Here is a 21568-nt window from a genome sequence, read left to right on the forward strand (position 1 = left end):
CACACAGCTCAATTCTTCCACTTGATGGCTAGGATATTCCTCTTCCACTCTCCATAATTAACCTGAAAGGGGGATTTTATAGTTTTCCTACTCTGACTCATAAATGGGAGAACCAAGCTCATTAAATGGCAGAGCATGTTTCCTGACAAAGGGGAGGGAAGGAATCCATCTTCCAGTTGGGACTGTCACCCCTGGTGGACTAGGGAGATGCAGAACAACTGCTCCATGGGGAGCTTGAGTGATACCACCATGGACAAGAACAGTAGAAATGTGGCATTGGGTTACCATAAAACATTGCGTCCGGCAAAGGCAGATCCTGGAGAGAAAGGTACGTAAGAGTGAGTGAGACAGACACATGGATTAGGAGTGGAGGAGAAGGTTTTGGTGGGGTGTATGTCAAAATGTCCTGGCCAGGATCAGGAAAGCCTTGGCCTCTCCCTATAGCTTCCACATTTCTTCTGTATGTTGACCTTGAGCCCTTCCTGCTTGTACCGTTTCCCATTTCTTTTCTTTTCTTTTTTTCTTTGAATCGTTATTTATTTTTGAGAGAGAGAGAGAGAGAGAGAGAGAGAGAGACAGAATACAAGTGGGGGAGGAACAGAGAGAGAGAGAGAGGGAGACACAGAATCTGAAGCAGGCTCCAGGCTCCGAGCTGTCAGCACAGAGCCCAACGCAGGGCTCGAACTCATGGACTGAGAGATCATGACCTGAGCTGATGTTGGACACTTAACCGACTGAGCCACCCAGGCACCCCCGTTTCCCATTTCTTTACAAGTCTCCAGCTTCTGGGGATCCAGTCACAACCAGGGCAGTAAGACAGCCCTGTCTTTGGGGCACAGTGAGCTAAAGTATTTGAGTGCCAACCCACTCCTCATTATCTTATCCTGACTTCTTATAATCAAATTTTATTTTAAGAAACAACTTGTGGGACACCTGGATGGCTCAGTTGGTTAAGCATCTGAATTTGACTTGGAACATGATCTCATGGTTCATGAGTTCAAGCCCTGCATCAGGCTCTGTGCTGATGGTGAAAGCCTGCTTAGGATTCTCTCCCTCCCCCCTCCCCCACTCACACTCTCTATCTCTATCAAAATAAATATTTAAAAAACAAATTGTATTTTATATAATGCTGAGTAATGTGATTATTATAGAAAAAATAAAACAGTAAGGTAAAAAGGAAATACATATCACTCATAATCCAGAGATAAACATTATGTACATTTAGCAAAATGAAATAATACTTTTTTTTGGTAATATATATACTTTTCTGAATCCATTTGTTATTAGTTGCTACATGAAAAAAATTCTTTGAGACCCTATTTTGCTCAGGAGACTAGCTTAAAACATTTTTTTAATTAAACAATAACCTATATGAGAAAGTACACAAATTATCAGTGTGCAGCTTGATGAATTTTCACAAAGGGAATACACTACCCACACCAACAAGTAGAACATTAACAGCAGTTCATGGAGCACCTGGGGGGCTCAGTCAGTTCAGCATCTGACTCTTGGTTTATGCTCAGGTCATGATCTCACAGTTTCATGAGTTTGAGCCCCACGCTGAGCTCTGCACTGATGGCACAGAGCCTGCTTGGGATTCTCTCTCTCTGCCCCTCCTCGGCTCATGCGTGCTCTCTCTCTCAAAATAAATAAAGTAAAAAAAAAAAAAAAGAACATTAATAGCAGTTCAGAAGACCCCCTGGTGTCCCCTTCCAGACACTATCCCCTCTTCAAGGGTAATCATTACCCTAACTTTTGGCATCATAAACTACTTTTTCCTGCATTTGAACTTTGTATGAACAGAAGCTTACGTAACATGTACGCTTTTGTGTCTGCTTTCATCTACTCACCAACAGCATATTTGTGAGATTCATCCAGAGTGTTATGTATACTTGTCATCTGTTCATTCTCATTGCTATATAATGTTCTACTGTGTTTATACTGTACTTTATTTATCCTTTCTTTTGTTAATAGAATTTGGATATTTTCCAGTTGGGACTACTGCAAAATGTGCTGTGATGAACATTCTTCTGTATGATTTTTGCTGAACACAAGAACAAACTTCTCTCAGGAATATATCTAGCAGTGGAACTGTTGGGTCATAGGGTGTGTATATACTTAGATACTAGATAGTGGATACTACCAAACACTTTATTCTGATACCACTTGTGTATCAGAGTTCTAATTGTTCCACTTCCTTATCAATATTTGATATTTTTTTGTACTTTTCACCTTGGCCATTCTGGTGAGTATGTCATAGGATTTCACTGGGCATTTAATTTACATTTCCCTTATGCCTAATGAAGACGAGTCACTTTTCATATGTTTGTAAGCCATTTAGATATTTTCTTTTGTAAAATGTCTGTTCAAGTCTTTGGCCCATTTTGCATTAGGTTGCCTGTCTTTTTCTTCTTGGTTTGTAGAAGTTCTTTATATATTCTGGATGCTTGTTTTTTTGTTGGATATAAGCACTGCAAATGTCATCTTCCTTTCTGAGTTGCCTTCTATAGTATATTTTTCTGATAAGCAATATTAAAATTTTTTTAATACAGGGGTGCCTGGGTGGCTCAGTCAGTTGAGCGTCCGACTTCGGCTCAGGTCATGATCTTGCAGTCCGTGAGTTCGAGCCCCGCGTCGGGCTCTGTGCTGACAGCTTGGAGCCTGCTTTGGATTCTGTGTCTCCCTCTCTCTCTCTCCCTCCCCTGCTCATGCTCTGTCTCTCTCTCTCTGTCAAAAATAAATAAACATTAAAAAATTTTTTAATACAGTGTAATTTATCAGTTTTTTTCTTGTGTAGTTGGCATTTTTGGTATTTTAAGTAGGTTCCATGCCCAACGTGGGGGTTTGAACTCATGACTCTGAGATCAAGAGTTGCACCCTCTACCAACTGAGCCAGCGAGGCCCCCTACCCCTTCTTCTTTTTTTAAAAAAATTTGTTAACGTTTATTTATTTTTGAGAGAGATAGAGACAGAGTGCGAGCAGGGGAGGGGCAGAGAGAGAGGGAGACACAGAATCTGAAGCAGGCTCCAGGCTCTGAGCTGTCAGCACAGAGCCCAATGCAGGGCTTGAACTCACGAACTATGGGATCATGACCTGAGCCAAAGTCGGACGTTTAACCGGCGGAGCCACCCAGGTGTCCTCCCCCTTTTTTTTCCTACCCCTCCTTATTTAAAAATTTGTCCTCTTCAAAATCATGAAGATGTTCTTTTATGTTTTCTTCTAAAAACTTTATTGTTTTACCTTTTACATTGGATCAAAACTCACCTGGAATTATTTTATTATATGATCTGAGATGGGGATTAAGATTCATTTTTTTTTCCTCATAGCAATATTTTTTTTTTTTAAATTTTTTTTCAACATTTTTTATTTATTTTTGGGACAGAGAGAGACAGAGCATGAACGGGGGAGGGGCAGAGAGAGAGGGAGACACAGAATCGGAAACAGGCTCCAGGCTCCGAGCCATCAGCCCAGAGCCTGACGCGGGGCTCGAACTCACGGACCGCGAGATCGTGACCTGGCTGAAGTCGGACGCTTAACCGACTGCGCCACCCAGGCGCCCCTCCTCATAGCAATATTTAACTGACTGGGCATCATTTATTAAAAGCATCATATATTCCTCCATTGCATTTTATCTGGTGTAGATCTGTTCCTGGAATTTCTCTTTGATCTCTTTTGATCTCTTTTTCTATCCCTTAGCATTATATTAATTAGTTAATTAATTAATTAAAATGTTATTTTTTTAGTTTTTAATGTATTCATTTTGAGAGAGAGAAGGAGAACATACATGCACACATGCAGGGGAGGGGCAGAGAGAGAGAGAGAGAGAGAGAGAATCCCAAGCAGGCTCCGTGCTGTCAGCAGAGAGCCCCACACAGGGCTGTCAGTGGGGAACCCCAATGGAAAGCTCAATCTCAAGAACCTTGAGATCATGACTGAGCTGAAATCAAGAGTCAGACACTTAACCGACTGAGCCACCCAGGCGCCCCTTAAGATTTTATTTTTAAGTAATCTCTGCACTCAATGTGGGGCTCTAACTTACAACCCTGAGATCAAGAGTCACAAGCTCCACCAACTGAGCCACCCAGGTGCCCCATCTTTAACATTATTTTAAATAGCTGTATACTATTTCACTGTCTGGAAGTGTCATAACTTACTCAACCAATCCCCAATTGCTAGACATCTAGGTTGCTTTTAATTTAAACGTATTTTCTAAGACTGATCTCCCTACTTCAAAAATAGCATCTTCTATTTCTTTTTTTTTTTTTTTTTTTTTTTTTTTTTTTAAATTTTTTTTTCAACATTTTTTATTTATTTTTGGGACAGAGAGAGACAGAGCATGAACGGGGGAGGGGCAGAGAGAGAGGGAGACACAGAATCAGAAACAGGCTCCAGGCTCCGAGCCATCAGCCCAGAGCCTGACGCGGGGCTCGAACTCACGGACCGCGAGATCGTGACCTGGCTGAAGTCGGACGCTTAACCGACTGCGCCACCCAGGCGCCCCAGCATCTTCTATTTCATCGGTGAGTCTTACATATCCCTCAGTATGTTGTGGATTTTTTTTTTTTTTAAGTAAATTGTGCTGTGGAATAAGAGGGAGTGAGGGCCCTTCTCTGGGGCTGTAGAATGGTAGCTACTATGCAAAGGAAGGGTCTTTTCAAGAGCCAGAGTTTCTGGGCTGTTGGCAGAGTCATTCTCCTGCATGGGGTGAACTGTTTCCAGCTGCGGTTGCAATCCTGGAACTCGAAGAGCAGCAGTGACCTCGTATGCACATACATGAGAGAAGGAAGACAGACGAACCTCTCCTCATCCTGACAAAATTTCCTATCCACCCCCTCTTGTTTTAAATGTTTATTTAGTTTTGAGAAGGGGGAGGGACAGAGAGAGAAGGAGGCACGGAACCTGAAGCAGGCTCCAGGCTCTGAACTGTCTGCACAGAGCCCGACGCGGGCTCCAATGCACAGACCGTGAGATCATGATCTGAGCCAAAGTCAGACGCTTAAGGGACGGAGCCAGCCAGGCACCCCTCCACCCCTTCTTCTGAGGAGCCCAGCCCCCTCAATTCTACCCCATTTGCCAGGGATATCTTCCTTCTTTTGTCCATTACTTGTTCTGGACCCTATATCTAAAATCTGGAGATAACTCAAGTCCCAAGAAAACTGTCCTAATGAAGATGTTTGGGGAAACATTCACGAGGGATGAGCCCAGAAACGCTCATTTTGCCAAGAGAAACTTAAACTCGCGGCAGAAATGATCTGGTTTAAAGACTTGCTGCCAGGCACCAGGCCAACCAGCTGAGGCCAGAGCAAAGGCAAAAGCTGGGAAGCCACGGGTGGGTCAGCCTGTCTATGGCTTTGGGGCTGAGGAAGTTCTGGTCCCAGCTGTGGATGAAGATGCTCTTTCAGCCTTCCTCCCACCTCGCCCAGGAAGAGTGGATCAGAGCCAAGAGCCACACAGATGTTCCCTGTGAATGACAATGACAGAGGCAGAGAAAAGGCATGGGAAGGTGGAGAGAGCTGAGCTGATAGAGACCAAGGTGGGAGGGGGCTGCAAGAGAAGTCAGAAGAGAGGCCTGACAGAGTGAATGACCATCCTGTTTGCTTTCTCTTAATTAACGTGGTTTCCTTACAAACCCCTGCTGATTCCCAGCTGGTTGACTCAACCATAACAACACATGGCCTGGCCTGCGCAGGCCAGGAGCTGAGGCTGTGAGCCTCCCAGGAAAGGTTTGGTTTCATTTGTAGTCACTGCCCCTCCTCCCCAACTGGCTTTGTGCAGATGAGGGAAAGGGACGGCACCTCAATGGAGAGCATGAGAGGTTGGGGGGACAGCCAGGGGCTGCTTGCTTTGGGCTCCCTTGGCTGCTCACCCGTGTTTCCCATGACCTTTAAAAAAGGGCAGTTTCTTGCTTGTCTGGGCTGCTGCCTCCACAGGTAGAAAAAGGGTGGGCGAGGAGACCTTGGACAGAAAACCCCTTGGCTTGGTGGGAGCCTCTCCACAGGTGTCCCCTGTTTGACTCAATGGGCCCAGGAACTACTAGGCTATGTGTAGAGTCCTGGGTAATTCAGTGTTGCCTATCCGTTTTTCAGAGTTGTTTCTCTTCCTCACTGGGACTCTCAGTCTGTCCAAGTTAGTCACCGGATCCCCTCGTTTATTTCATTGATTCATCTGGCTGGCAAGTATCAATTGAGGAGCTACTATGTGCCTTTTGTAAACAAACGATTACATGCACCAGGGGATACTCTCCTGAGGTGAAAGCTCTTGTCTGACAAAGAACTATTTTGTTTCTAGATGATTGCCCTGGGATCTATTTGCTTTTTCTCCCCCTCCCCCACTTTTTAAAAAGCCTTTTTTTTCCTTGAAAATAAAATGTGTTCAGAAAAAGCACATAAGAGGTACCTGGCTGGCTCAGTTGGAAGAGCATGCGACTCTTGATCTGGGGTCGTGAGTTCGAGTCCCACGTTGGGGGTAGAGATTACTTAAATAAATAAATAAACTTAAAAGAAAAAAAGCTTGGGCGCCTGGGTAGCTCAGTCGCTTAAGTGTCCAACTTTGGCTCAGGTCATGATCTTGTGGTTTGAGAGTTCAAGCCCCGCTTCGGGCTCTCTGCTGTCGGCACGGAGCCTGTTTGGCATCCTTTGTCTCCCTCTCCTTCTGCGCCACCCCCCCCCCCCCCCGCATTCTCTCAAAAAGAAATAAACATTTTTAAAAAGCCTAAAAAACAGCAAAAGCAAAAGCACATAAAACGTAAATGTCCCATATAACAGATTCATCATAAGGCAAAATTGATTCATTTCTAGGCTGGACCACAAGCAGTCCTGGCTGTGGCTGGACATTTCTGCAGAGGGCCGGATGCCCCTTTTGAAAGGGTCTTCGTGTCCCTGTCACACTGAGGAACTCATCAGATTTCTTTTTCTTGGTGCCTGAATTCAATTCTTGCATAAGGAGATTTTTACCTTTCAGAGCACTTTGGAATTGTTGGCACATTGTTTCTACTAGGTACAAAATGGCACCCTAGGCAGATGCTGTCCCCTGCTCACACATGGGGACACATACGGAAGGGGAAGAGCTGCAGACTGAAAGTGAACCTCTGCTCTCCCCATTGGCCACCTTAAGTCACTTATGTGTTTGGGCCTCAGTTTCCCCCTCAGGAGTCCTGCCTGGTTCTAGGATTCTGATTCCATAAAGACACAGAGCAGGGGAGTCCAGTCCTCAGCTTCCCCCTCCCCACTCTGCTCCCCTTCAGAGACCTCACTTTCACCCTAGTGTCCCCCTCCATGCTGGTCAGCTCCAAATCCACAGCCATGGTCTTCTGAGCCCCAGCCTCCATCTCCAACTGTCTATAGAAATTTCGATTTGGTTCTTCTGGAAGAGCTTAAGCGTGCGCTGTGCCTAAGTAGGGCCACCGCCGTCTTCCTGATAAATGCCAGCAATGCTCGAAGTCTCCCTGTCACTCACACAGTCACCATCTACTGCTCCCATCCAGTTTCCAATGTTTTCATTCGTTTCGCAAATCTCACAGTTACACTCTGATTTCCCCTCCTTCACCATCTCCATATCTGTCATTTTCCAAAACCCCTGTTTGCCTATTGCCCTCAGTTTCCCCCTTTCCAGTCTACTTGACTGTCCCCATCTAATTTTCCCAAACATGCTTGGCCACTTCTCTGCTTGATGGCATCTTATTGTCCACAGCTGGCCTCTGAATCTGTGTGCTTTTTTTTTTTTTTTAATTTTAAATGTTTATTTTTGAGAGAGAGAGAGAGAGTGAGACAGAGTGCGAGCGGGGGAAGGTCAGAGAGAGAAGGAGACACCGAATTCCAAGCAGGCTCCAGGCTGCGAGCTGTCAGCACAGAGCCTGACACGGGGCTCGAACTCACGAACCGCGAGATCTGACCTGAGCCAAAGTTGGACGCTTAACCGACTGAGCCACCCAGGTGCTCCCGAATCTGCCTTTTTAAAGAAGTCCTGGGATACTAAAGTCTGAGAACTATAAGGCCAACTCTGCAACTTGACATACGGGGCCTTCCTTCTGCAGTGTGGCCCTGCCACCTTCCCCACTTCCTCCCCCTTCTCCCGCATGGATCCTCAAAGCCCACCCTGTGCCCATTTTCCTCCCCCACCCCCACCCTGAACTCAACCATGTTCCTCTTCAGGGGTGCCTCCCCTGCTTTCAAGGCCCGGCCCACTTCTCCCCTCCTTTGTCAGGACTTCCTGCATTTGATCTTTCTGTCTGTGTGTTCTCCCTTGCCTACCGGCCACTCTAGTGCTGGCCTGCTCCTACCTCTGGCTACTCGATTACACGCTATTCCACATGAGCCAGGACTCTCTGGGTTGTACGTGACGGTCATCAAGCCTGCAGGAGGACACGTGCTACCTCTTATAACCGACCCAGGATGGACACGGTTCCGTGGGGCCTTGGGGCAACTGGAGCCAGAAACTCAGGAACACCAGGCCCATCGCCTCCTTCTCTGGTCTCTGTTTCTCTCTGCTTTGTGGCTTTATTCACTCATTCTTTCTCCATAATGCTGCCAGAGGTTCCTAGCCTTGACATAGGGGTGGAGATATTAAGATTGGCAGGCCCCGGGGGAACTGTATGGAAAAACTGCAGGAAAGGCAAAAGAGGGGACATTTCCCCAAAGAAGGGGAAGTTCTGTTTCAAGAAAAAGGGGGAAAAGGGGGCCCCTGGGTGGCTCAGTCGGTCAAAGCGTCTGACTTTGGCTCAGGTTATGACCTTGCAGTTCGTGAGTTCAAGCCCCACATTGGGCTCGCTGCTGTCAGCACAGAGCCCGCCTCAGATCCTCTGTCCCCCCCCCCCTCTCTCTCTCAAAATAAAAAAAAAATGAGAAAAAAAAGGAAAAATGCTGGACAGAAAAATTAACCAATGATCACCTACTTGTCACTCTAACTGTGCTAGTTAGGAGTCGGATCAGCCATGCATGACAGGAAACCCCAAAGAACAGTGACTTAAATAAGATGCAAAGGAGGCTCTGGGGAGAGAGGCTCCCTCTAGCTTGTTGCTCTGCCATAGTTCTAGAAGACTGCCTGAACACCAGCCACTCTGCCCATACAGTCTAGGGAGAGGACGGGAGAAATACACGAAGGATGGCCTGACCCACCATCTTTTAAGACGCCTTCTGGAAGTTGTACACATTGCAGCTTCTAGCCCTCATATTGCCAGAACTTAGACATATAACTATACCTGGCAGTAAAGTCTTCTGAGAAATGCCTTAATTCTGGGCAGCCATACGCACGGCTAAAAAACAGAGGTGCTGTCACGCGCTGAAGAAGAAGGATGGAATGGGCGTTGGACAATTAGCAGCCTGTGCCATGACCATAATCCATGACGTGCTTTGAGGGTGCATTTCCAGCTGACGGGGAACACACTGCTATGCAAGGCGACTTGCTCCATTTTTTGGACAGTTCAAATCTGCCCTGCTCTGACTTCTACCTGCTGGTCCTTGCTCTGCCCTCTAACTCTTTTCCACACTATGGCCTTTAAATTTTTAGAAGACAGCACTGGCACCCAAGGAAGTTTGGCTCCAATTATCCTTATCTTCTGTTTTTCTCTTGTAAGTTCCAGACCTCAGTACCCTGGTGTGCAGCTGAGGCTGGTCAGTATTTTTCTTTCTTCCTTTCTTTCTTTCTTTCTTTCTTTCTTTCTTTCTTTCTTTCTTTCTTTCTTTCTTTCTCTCTCTCTCTCTCTCTCTCTCTCTCTCTTCTTTCTTTCTTTCTTTCTTTCTTCTTTTTAAGTTTATTTATTTTGAGAGAGTGAGCGAGCGAGCGAGCAAGTGGGAGAGGGGCAGAGAGAGAGAGAGGGACAGAGATCCAAAGTGGGCTCTGTGCTGACAGCAGAGCCCGATGCAGGGCTTGAACTCATGAATCGGGAGATCATGACCTGAGCTGAACTTGGACGCTTAACCAACTGAGCCACCCAGGTGCCTCCCCTGGCCCCCTTTTTTTTTCTTTTTTAAAAAAAGTGGTCAGTATCTTCCTTAAAAATGTGAATCCTTAAGCTGGGCCCCGTGTCCCAGATGTCGTGTGACCTGTAGAGGATGTAATTGGGCTTTTGGTAAAGCCCCATCTCAACATGCTACATCCGTCAACGTGCCCAAGATTGACAGAGAAGGTGCTATCTCGTGTCTGATGGGTTTGTTGCTGGCTGGCTGTCCTCACACTTACCCTCTTGTGGTCATCATGGTGCCATGATGCTCACACTCTGTACCCTGCTCCTCCGGCAGGCTGACCCCACAGTTGGTCTTTACAAGTGTCTATGCCAGTTGCCATCTTGCTCTTGTGGAGCCTTCCCTTAATGCCTTGATTGTCAGCTGGTAGATTTGCTTTTCCTTCTGACTTCTGCCAGGTCAGGAGCCATCTTCCATGTCCCCCCTGGAGCTGTTTATTTTTTGTCTTCCTTTGGGTAAGCTTATTTCCCTAAGTAAGGCATGGGGCCTCTCGGAGCAATGGAAAACACCCCGGCTTCAGAGTATGTTGCAGATTTGGGTCCTTAGAAGTGGCCTCTGAGACGGAGGTTAGCGTGCAATGTTTGTTTGTTTACCAAAGAAAATATTTTTATTTGTCTAACAAAGACTCTAAGAAATGATGACATAATCAAATTAACAGAACTGGTGTCAAGACAGATAGGTTTGGAAAGCTATAGATGATCCATCACTTTGTTTCATCCAACCTTCTCTCAGTTGGAGAGCATGGCTTTTTCTTTTTCTTTTTTTTTTTTTAGGGAGTGCTCTTAGGACTGATGTCTGCCCTAAAGGGAGGGAAGGAAGGAGGACTGGACATAGGGAGGGGTCAAGCTGCAATGGGGTCTCAGTGAAATGTCCCAGTCTCCCACAGGGAGCCCTGAAGCCGAGATGATCCTTCAGGATTGTCTCAAGTAGGGACAAGATGGCCAGGTCTTCCTGTCCTGATGATGATCAGCCATCGGTGTGGGTCCCTCTTCAGCTAGATAAGAATTGGCAGCTCAGGGGTTTCTGCCTACAGCACTCTAAGCAGCTGGAAAAATAGGTCCTTTGTTCCTAACATGGGGTCCGAACAATGCATCACGGCGTCTACCACAGAGTGGAAGACCTGGGGGCTCTGCTGGGTGAGCCTGGACCAGTCCTTTCACTTTACAGAGGCTCAGATTCTCTTCCCATAAAGAATGATGTCGGGGGGCGCCTGGGTGGCTCAGTCGGTTAAGCCTCCGACTTCGGCTCAGGTCACGATCTCGCGGTCTGTGAGTTCGAGCCCCGCGTCGGGCTCTGTGCTGACAGCTCGGAGCCTGGAGCCTGTTTCGGATTCTGTGTCTCCCTCTCTCTGTGACCCTCCCCTGTTCATGCTCTGTCTCTCTCTGTCTCAAAAATAAATAAAAGTTAAAAAAAAATTAAAAAAAAAAAAGAATGATGTCGGGGGAGTCACCAGGTGGGATGGGCTGAGCGTGGGCCATGATCCAGCTGTGGTAGGAGCTCTGCTAAACGACCTGCTCTGAGTCTGCAGGTGACTCCCACACCCTCCCATGATCTCCAGCTTTATCTGGTTTACTGTGGGAGTTATCAGAGGGCCCGGAGGTCACTAGGGTCCCAGGCCAGGGGTGGGCATCTAGGTGAGAGGGGGGCAGCCTGAGGGACCGGCCGGCAAGGGCCCCTGGGAGCTCTACTGTTTGGAATGGTTTTCCTCAGAGTCCTAGACAGGCCTGGTGGGGGACAAAAGTCACAGAGTGGTTGTCAAGGACTGAATATTTGTGCCCCCCCCCCCATTTCATATGTTGGAGCACTCACCCTCAGTGTGATGGTATTAGGAGGCGAGGCCTTTGGGAGCTGAGTAGGTTTCCATGAGTCGTGAAGGTGGATCCCCAATGGTGAGATTAGCACCCTCATAAGAAGAAGAGGCACCAGGGCTTTCTCTCTCTGCCTTGTGGGGACATGGCGAGAATGGGGCCATCCACAAGCCAAGAAGCATACCCTCACCAAGAGCCGAATCTGTTGGCACCTTGATCTTGGGCTTCCCAGCCTTCAGAACTGTGAGAAATGAATGTCTGTGTGTGAAGCTTTAAGGCAGCAGGTGGGGCTGACGAGGGCAGTGGTGGTAGGAGGCGAGGAAGGGCGCAGCTGAAGAATACCTGGGAGGCACTGTTGAAGAGTAGAGTCAGGAGACCTGGGTCTGGGTGACGGGCCTGCCCCTGACTGGCCATGTGACCAGGGGTGTGTCCCTGGACTGCTCTGGACTCCGTGACCTCCCCCGAAGAGTGAGGTCGGGTAGGAAGTCTCTGAGCTCATCTCTCACTTTGTGGCTTGATCACCCTAGAGCTAAAGTCCTTCCTTTGCTCTTCTGCTGCTGGGGTTAGGATGGGCTGAAGGGAGAGGCTGGGAGCAGGGGAGCAAGCTTTCTTCTCTTTTCCTTCATGCTGGCCCTGCTGTTCCTGCAGAAGCCTTTTCGGGCACCCCAGGAGACAGGCTTTGGAAGGGGATGGGTGGGGGTGGGGTTGGGGGTGGAGGGAGATGGGGGAGGTGAGGAGACTCCCTCAACATCGTCCTTCCTGGCTCATGGCAACTTCTGGGTGACCTTTGGATCTGATAGTTTCGGGGTGAATTTATTTTATTTATTTATTAAATTTTTTTTTAATGTTTATTTGCTTTTGAGAGAGAGAGAGAGAGAGAGAGAGAGAGTCAGAGCACGAGTGGGGGAGGCAGAGAGAGAGAGGGAGACACAGAATCCCAATGACCGAAAGGCAGTGAGCAGAGGGAGAGGGGAGTGCTTTCTCTCCTTTCCCCTTCTAGGCCATCTGACCTCTCAGTGGGACATCTGTCCTGCTACCCCCTCTCTGAGAATCTGCCTGCAGGCCTGAGTGGAGGCAAGGAGATAGGTGGGGTGCTCCCTACAAGGGGCATCGAGCTCGTGGCTTCCAGGGGAGCTTGGTCCTGGCATCTCTGTGGGGGCCAGGGCCCAGGCTATTCTATGACCCCAGCTGTCCCTGTCCCTGAAGGCCTGCGCATGTCATCTGCCTCAGTCTTCCAGGCTCCCAGGGTCTCCGGGTGAGGGAGTCACCCCCTGTCTTACACGGGTCCTGGAAGGCAAGAAGTGGCAGGCAGAGAGGGTGGTCCCCTTTCTGGAATGACCTCTCAGCTCCAGAGAGGACAAATGACTTGCCTATGGTGACACAGCAAATTAAAGACAGAGTCCTGGTCAACCAACTGACCTGCCCATCTAGAAAGAGAGAGATTCAGTATTTGTTCTCCTTGGTTGGGAGGTGGGGGAGACTGGAAAAATTCTGTTTGGCTCGGGGCGCCTGGGTGGCTCAGTCGGTTGAGCGTCCGACTTCGGCTCAGGTCATGATCTCACGGTCCGTGGGTTCGAGCCCCGCATCGGGCTCTGTGCTGACCGCTCAGAGCCTGGAGCTTGTTTCGGATTCTGTGTCTCCCTCTCTCTCTGACCCTCCCCCGTTCATGCTCTGTCTCTCTCTGTCTCAAAAATAAATAAATGTTAAAAAAAAAATTAAAAAAAAAAATTCTGTTTGGCTGGTCCTGTAGTCCTGGGGGACAGGATATTCCTGTGGTCCTACCCAGGGTCACTTGCTGAGACTAAGGAGTGTCTGCTCTGCCCACCCCCCCACCCTGAGTCAGCCCCAGAGCTGGGGGTGGGGGTGGGGTAGGGAGCAGAGCTCAGGAAGGAGGGAGGGAGAGGCCAGGATGGGGGAAGGCAGAAAGGGAGGGAAAGGGCTTGGGGACAGAGGGAGCCAGAGAATGAGCAAACAAACAATGTCCTAGAAAACAACTTGTCTCCCCTTTCCAGGCTTCCTGCCTGCCTGCCTTCCCACTGGAGACAGTAATTTAGAATAACGAGTCATAATTTGATTACATTCTCTTCCAGCCTCTCAGGGTAAACAAGGATCTCCACAGAAGGAAGGAACAGCATGGCCCAGGCTTCTGTCATACTCCCCTGGGTCTGGACAGGGGTTTCCCCCTCCTGTAGCTGTCCCTCTTTTCCCGGGTGCACTGGAAATGCGTTTGGGCAGCTTCAACCCCCACTTTTTCCCGAGGCCTTCCATTCTTCTATCTCCTGCCCCTTCCTCCCCCTCTTCTTCTCTGCCCTCCCCGAGAATGTCCTTGCCCAGAAGCCTGCGTGCCGTGTAAATATTTAAACCCACGTATTAGTTCCTGTTTATTCGTGGTGTAAATCCTGGGTTCGTTCATTGCGCATCTGTCCTGCTCCATCTATCTCAGAAGGGGAGGCCTGAAGGCAGGGCTATGTGTCTGCTCTTCCCTGGGAACAGCCTCACTCGCACTCAGACCAGTAGTCAGCTGTATCGCCGATTCTGGCTTCGATTTTCTTTCTTCGCCACGTTTTGTTTCACGGTGGTAAAGCACGCATAATAGAAACTTCAACTTCGGACCCATTTTGAAGCGTGAAGCCCAGCTGTGCTCCATACACTCCTCGTGTTGTGCAAGCATTGCCACCGTCCATCTCCAGAGATCTTCTCGTCTCGTAAAACTGAAACTCTGTCCCTATAAATACGAATTCCCCATTTGACTCTCGTCCCCACCCCTGGTAACCGCATTCTACTCTCTGCCTCTCTGATTTGACTACTCCAAGTAGCTCGTATAAGTGCAACCACACAGTAATATTTGTCTTTTTTTGTGACCAGCTTATTTCACTTAGCATAATGTCCTCAGTGCTCATCCGTGGTGCCGTGGAAGTTAGGATTTCCTTCCTTTTTAGGGCTGAATGATATTCTGGGGTATATATATACCACCTTTTGCTCATCCGCTCATCTGTCATGGACGTTTGGGTTGCTTCCATGTTTTAGCTAATGTGACGAAAGCTGCTGTGAACACCAGTGTGCACATCGGCTTTTATTTTTTTATAATCAAAGCCTACCTTTTATTGGTGTTTCCTATATGCTCAGGAGTGTGTAGGCTTAATCACTTCATTATCACAAGTACCTGCCAGGTGGCAACTCTTCTGTTTTACGGATGAAGAAATTGAGGTCCTGAGAAGCCAGATTGCCCAAGGCAAGGCAAGGGGGAGCAAGGACCAGCACCTGCCCATGCTCTAGGCCCAACCTCTTACAATGGACTTGAAGAAGGAGTCTCAGGGTCTATTACCTGCCCTGCAGCCCCAGAAAGAGCAGACTGTTTCCTTGACCCTCTGCCCAGTGAGAGCATCCATCCTCCTGTCTGCATGGTTCCATCATGGTTCCATCAGGCAGGGGTTCTTGCTCCTGGCTGCACATTAGAATCACCTGCAGAGCTTTAAATTTTTTTTTAAGTTAATTCTGTGGTTTTTAGGGGCGCCTGGGTGGCTCAGTCGGTTAAGCGTCCGACTTCAGCTCAGGTCACGATCTCGCAGTCTGTGAGTTCGAGCCCCGCGTTGGGCTCTGGGCTGATGGCTCAGAGCCTGGAGCCTGTTTCCGATTCTGTGTCTCCCTCTCTCTCTGCCCCTCCCCTGTTCATGCTCTGTCTCTCTCTGTCCCAAAAATAAATAAACGTTAAAAAAAAATTCTGTGGTTTTTAAAGAGCACTGATTTCTTTTTTTAATGTTGTTTAATGTTTTATATATATTAGAGAGAGAGATGAGACGAGACAGAGAGACAAAGCATGAGTGAGGGAAGGTCAGAGAGAGAGACACAGAATCAGTAGACAGACTCCAGGCTCTGAGCTAGCTTTCAGCATAGAGTCTGAGGCGGGGCTCGAACTCACGAACTGTGAGATCATGACCTGAGCCGAAGTCGGACGCTTAACCAACTGAGCCACCCAGGTGCCCCCTCGCGTGCAGAGCTTTAAAAGCAGAAGATGCCCCAGCTTCTCCCCAGAGTTGAGTTCAGCAGTTAAACTGAACTCCCTTGGGGCTGGAACCCAGACACCCGCATTTAAAAAATTTCCTCAGGTGCTTCTCTGTGTTGTCAGGGTTGAGAATCACAGGGTTAGCAGACAAGAGAGGAAGGGGTCAGAAGGTCTTTATTTTCCCCTGCAAATCCACCCCTCCCCGAGGGTCATGAATGCCCCAAGTCCAGTGGCCCAGAACCCCCGGAATGCCTCCTCCTCTGTTTCCAGGGGTTCTATTTCGTGGGTGTGTGCCCCGCAGCCTAGACACAGGGGGCTGTGGGGCCCTGGATGGACCTGCCAAGCCCAGCCAAACCTTGGAATGAAAACAGTTGTTGACAGCCTTCAGGCTGCCGGCATTTTGGTCACCTCCCCAAACGGGGGGTGAAGGTAGTGAGGTGGAGGGCAGGGGTCAGGACATCATTAAGAGGGTGGGGAGTGGGGAGTAGTAGGGCCCCACAGGGTGGGGTCAGTGAAGTCATCATCCATTCCCACCCCCAGCTTTTGCCTGTGGTCATAGCCCATCTCTCTTTGGTGTCCCTGCCCCAAGTCCCACCCGTTCCCGCCCCTCCTCCCCTATCCTCCAGTCTCCCTGATGGCCCGTTAAATCCAGGTTGGTGTCAAGGCTTGGAGAATTTCCAAGCTGGGCTCTGCCCTAAGGTAACCAGCCTCGGGACTGCTTGAAGGAGAGCACACTGGGGTGAGGGGGCTCTGTCAGCCTCTCCTGGATTCCTTCCTCTGAGCTAGACTTGAGCCAAACACTCCACGGTCAGGTCAGGTCCGTGTGGGAGTTGCTGTAGGTCGGCTCAGTTCCCAGGGCAACATGCAGGGTCGGGGCGGGGGCATGGCAGAAGGAGGCCTGCCCTGGGCACTGGAAGACAGTTTAGTCACTGCCATGCTGTGTTACCTTGGGCAATTCTCCTCCCTGGGTCACAGCAGCCCATCTGCATTATAAAGGGGTTGGCTCAAATCGCTGGTTCTCAAACTCAGCTGCACATTGCAATCCTTTGGAGAGCTTTAAAAACTACTCTCGTTTTCATCCTCAGAGATGCCGATTTAATTGGTAGAGGCTGTGGCCTCAGCATCAGGGGCGGGGAGGGTGTGTGTGTGTGGGGGGGGTGCATTTAGAGGATCCTCAGGTGATTCGAATTTACAGTCAAGTTGGAGAAGCAGTGTTCTCGAGAACTGCTTCCTGACCGCAGTCACGTCATGGCACCCCTAGAACGAGACTGTATTTGGACAGCCCTGTCAACAGAGGTGACAACAGAGGGGGCCCCAGCTGCCCCTGAGAACCGTGGGGCTTAAGGGTCTCTGTACCAGCAAGACACCCTTATGTCCTTCCGGCTGTTTATTGCCTCACTGGTCCTCCAGCTGAGGCATACGTGATGGTCCTGCTGAAGTCCCAGGTGGTTTACAAAGTTACAGGTTGAACAGGGGACATCGTCTTGGAGCATCAATTTCTTGGAAGATTTTAGGAGAAAAATCATGATTCACATCTTAAGTAACCTAAGGTAGTTTTGAAAATCTGATAAGAGATATGGCTATATCCCGGAGTAGAATGCAAAGCTCACATATATTGGAAGGTAAAAAAAGATCAGATGTCACAGTGTGGCCATCGTGTCAGGAGGCATGGGCCCACGCATGTACAGTGGGTCATATTTCCTGACAGTTTGAGCAAAACACTGGAGAAGCCCTGAGTCAGGCTACGCATCAGCACATGGATCAGAGGCAAGGAGAAGCATTAACTCCTGTCAGTTCAGGAAGGCTTCTTGGAGGAGGCAGCATTTCAGGGAGGTTCTCGGGCACAGGGAGGGAAGAAAGGAACTGGTTGGGAGAAGGGCATGGGCGGGGGCTCTCTCGAGCCTGTGGCAGGAATACAAACTCGGACAATGTCTTTCTTGCCCTTGGCTTATGAAGTCAAGAAATTCAGATTGCTGAATAATTGAGGCTGACTTGGCCCACAGCCCACCTGCCTGGAGCAGCTGGTGCAAGATTGCAACACTGAAGCCCTGTCTCCCGTGTGCCTCCTTCAGCAGCCAGCCACTCATGGCCGTTGCAGAGGTAGCTACCGACCACCCAGGCAGGAGAGCAGCCCAGTTGCCCCAGTGTCCTGCCATTTCCCCCTGCCTACTTGCTCTGGTCCCCAACCTTGAGAGAGGCCCCCTGAATTATAGGGTCAGGAGCAGACTGGGGGAGCGAGAAACTGAGTCACCCCTGTTTCCTCTAGGAAGTCTAACAAACTGCTCTTTGCCTGTCTCACTCCCTGACTCTCCCTGGTGGCCTCCAAGAGCCTGGGTACGGCCCCAAGAGACGGTCGGAGGGGCACTCTTTCCAGTGGTGAGGGTGCCACAGGGCCCAAGCCCTGGGTCCTCTGTCTAGTAGCCTAGCTAGCAGACAGGGTCGTGAACCCCGGAGACCACCAGCCTCTCAGTAGAGCGGTTACTCTTTTTCATTGGTAACTGGGCCAATAATGCCCTGGGGTACTGAGCAGTCTCGTGGACCATGAGGACTGACCCTCGCTGCTGTTCATGACACCCCAGGGAGGTAGCACAGCAGAGTTGTTGATTGTGTGGCCCGTTCGGAAATTCACTATGTATCCACCATTGTGTTCTAATGCCTGGCACATAGTAGATGCTCAGTAAGTATTTACTGACTAAACCAAAGGAGCCAAACTCTGGGTTTGAATCCCAGAGACGGGATTCAGTGCGGGCCCTTTCTGTGCTTTACTTGGTTTGTTCTGCAACATGGGGACGGTAATTGAACCTACTTCATAGGATTAATATGTATAAAGTCTTGAGACAGTGCCTAATACATGCTGAGCACTCAGTAAGTGTTTGCTGCTGTCTTAAACCTCTAACCCTTTCCAGCCCCACCTCCCCCGTGAAAGGCTCACTCTTGCTCTCCTCTGAGCCCCTGCTGGGGTTACAGCTGCTGGTGGAGACCAACTGGATCCAGCATTGCACACTTCTGGGGCCCAAGACAGTGCCCAGACCACCCATGTATGGGGCCATCTTCCTTTCCCTTAACACGCTTGTGGATGAAAACATGGCTCACACACATGTGGACAGAGTCCTGCTTGGTATGAAGGGCAGGAGGGGCCTGTAGACCGTGAGGCTGACTCATAAGGCCCAGAGTTCTCCCCCTTCATATCCTTGTTTGCCCTGCCAGAATGGTCTTTCTAAGCCAGAAAGAAGACTATGTCACCCCCTTGCTTACCGCCCCTCCACAGTTCACTGTTTCTTGCAGCATAAGCCCAGGACCCTGTAGGGCCTGCGTGGCTCCCAGCCTTCTGTTTCCCTCCCCTCTCCATCTTATGCGTGGCTGTTACTCTTGGGCTCCACGTGCCCGTCGCCCCAGATGATCTACCCTCCCCAGCTGGCCCTCAGTCTCCCACAATATGAAGCATATTCCGTCCAGACAGAGATGGGCTCCAGCTGCTGCTAGAAAGCTCATCCCCACCCCTGCTCCCCTGCCCTCATTCACTTTTCTTTTAAGGCTCAGCACAAACGTTGCTTCCTTTAAGAAGCCTTTGTGCGGGGGCGCCTGGGTGGCTCAGTCGGTTAAGCATCTGACTCTTGCTTTATGCTCAGGTCATGATCTCACTGTTTGTAAGTTCGAGCCCCGCGCCGGGCTCTGTGCTGACAGCCTGGAGCCTGCTTCGGATTCTGTGTCTGCTCCTCCTATACTCATGCTCTCTCTCTTTCTGTCTCTCAATAATAAATAAGTGTTAAAAAAATTAAAAAAAAAAAAAAAAAGAAGCCTTTGTGGGCTCCTGCATCAACTGGGCTCACCTATTCCCTTTCTAGCCGTCCAGCCAATGGGGACCTTTAGTCTGCTTCCTTGTTCAGGTGCTACTTTTCTCCACTAGACAGGTGACCTCTATGTGGGCCCGCATCCCTGGTGCCTTATGTGGGGCTTGTGCCCTCGCGAGCCCAGCGGAAACTTATGAAATGAAGCATGGATGGAGGCATGGATTTCTTGGCCCATGTACTCACTGATACATGTCAAAGCTGAGGGGTGTTGCACCCTCAGGGGATGTGGGGCACATCTGCTTGGGCCGGGACCTCTGTGAGCACACACTTGGGAGTGTGGGCATTGGGGAAGGGGGTTGGGCCACTTAGGGGTTGGCAGTTTGGGAACTGGAAGGCCAGCCTTTTTCTGCCCCCTGCCTGCTTCCTGGTAGCCTCATTGGGGTCTCTGACTGCTAAGCACGGGTTTGGGACCAGACCAACATTTGCCTTTTCTCAGGAGCTGTGTTGCTCCCTACCTTTAACCTCTGGCATTGGTGGCCGCTCCATGTGGTACCCAGTGACGGACGCTGCACACAGGCGTCTCTTAGGGCCTTCAGCGTAGGTGAGAATCAGAAGATGCTGAAAACCTTGGAAGGGGATCTTGTCCAGCTTTCTGCCTCCAGGCAGGATGAGACTGAGAGGGGTCCGCCCTTCCCTTCAAAAGTCTCTGGAGAAGGAGACTCCATGAGACCTTTTCCCCACTTCTCAGTCTTAGGCTCTGTCTGGGACTCATCTGTGTGGTGGCCCGGCCAGGAGAGCCTCTCTGGGTAGCATGTGGCTCATACTGTGGTCATGTGAGATGATCTGAGGAATCGGGAACATATATTCTGGGCTCAGACTGGGTTCAAATCCCAGCTCTGCCACTTATTAGCAGTGATGTTGGGTAAGTTCCTTAATCTTCTGTGTCTCAGTTTTCTTATCTATACAGGGGGGATGATAATAGGGCTGATGTTAGGGTTGTTCTGAAGACCGAAGGAGTTAATGCGCAAAAGGCATGTAGAGGAGTACCCAGTTTGGAGTAAAAAGCTCGATAAGTGTGAGCTGTTCTTATTCCACGGCAACTGTCTTCCTGGAGACCTGACGTGGTCTGCATGCAAGCACTTGTGATGCTGGCGATAGGGGATGAACAGGACAGGTTTCTGCCCTCAAGAAACTCACAGTCCAGGGGCGCCTGGGTGGCTCAGTCGGTTGAGCGTCCGACTTCGGCTCAGGTCATGATCTCGTGGTTCGTGGGTTCGAGCCCCCCCATCGGGCTCTGTGCGGACAGCTCAGAGCCTGGAGCCTGCTTCGGAGTCTGTGTCTCCCTCTTTCTCTCTGCCCCTCCCATGCTCATGCTCTGTCTCTCTCTGTCTCAAAAATAAACAAACATTAAAAAAAAAAAAAAGAAACTCACAGTCCAGACGGGAGGCTGGCATGGAAATGGATCCCGCAGAGAAACTAAAGGGCCGTCTAACGCGGGAGTGACTGCCGTTCTTTCTGCTTTCTAGGAATGCAGTATGTTTCATCTTGGGGAAGTGGTTCTTTTGTGGGGAAAACACAGCGATGGGCCCTTTGGGTGAGAAAGGCATGGCCTCAATGGGTGAAGATGAAGGTTCAGGCAGAATGAAAGTTTTGCATAACCTGAAGCGGTCAGGAAACTGACAAGTCTGAGGCAGCTGGGCAGAGAGGGCTGTGGGTAGGGCCCTCGAAAGAGGGCCAGCGGGTGAGGACCAGTGAAGAAATCTCTAGGTAGAAGTAAGTCTCGTCTTGATTTTTTTAAAAAAATTATTTTTTGTTAGTAGATAATATATTTACGTATTTCAAAAATTTCAGAGCACAGAGGTGTATGCCTATAATGAAAAGTCTCCTTCTCCCCCCGCCCCTGGCCTCTAAGGTTCCCCCAGTTTCTTATGTGGCTTCCCAGAGATATTCTATGTATATAGGGCAAATGTACATAAACATATTTTCCTTCCCCCTTCTCCACCTTT

This window comes from Neofelis nebulosa, chromosome 6, assembly GCF_028018385.1.
Source record: "Neofelis nebulosa isolate mNeoNeb1 chromosome 6, mNeoNeb1.pri, whole genome shotgun sequence".
NCBI classification, from domain to species: Eukaryota; Metazoa; Chordata; class Mammalia; order Carnivora; family Felidae; genus Neofelis; species Neofelis nebulosa.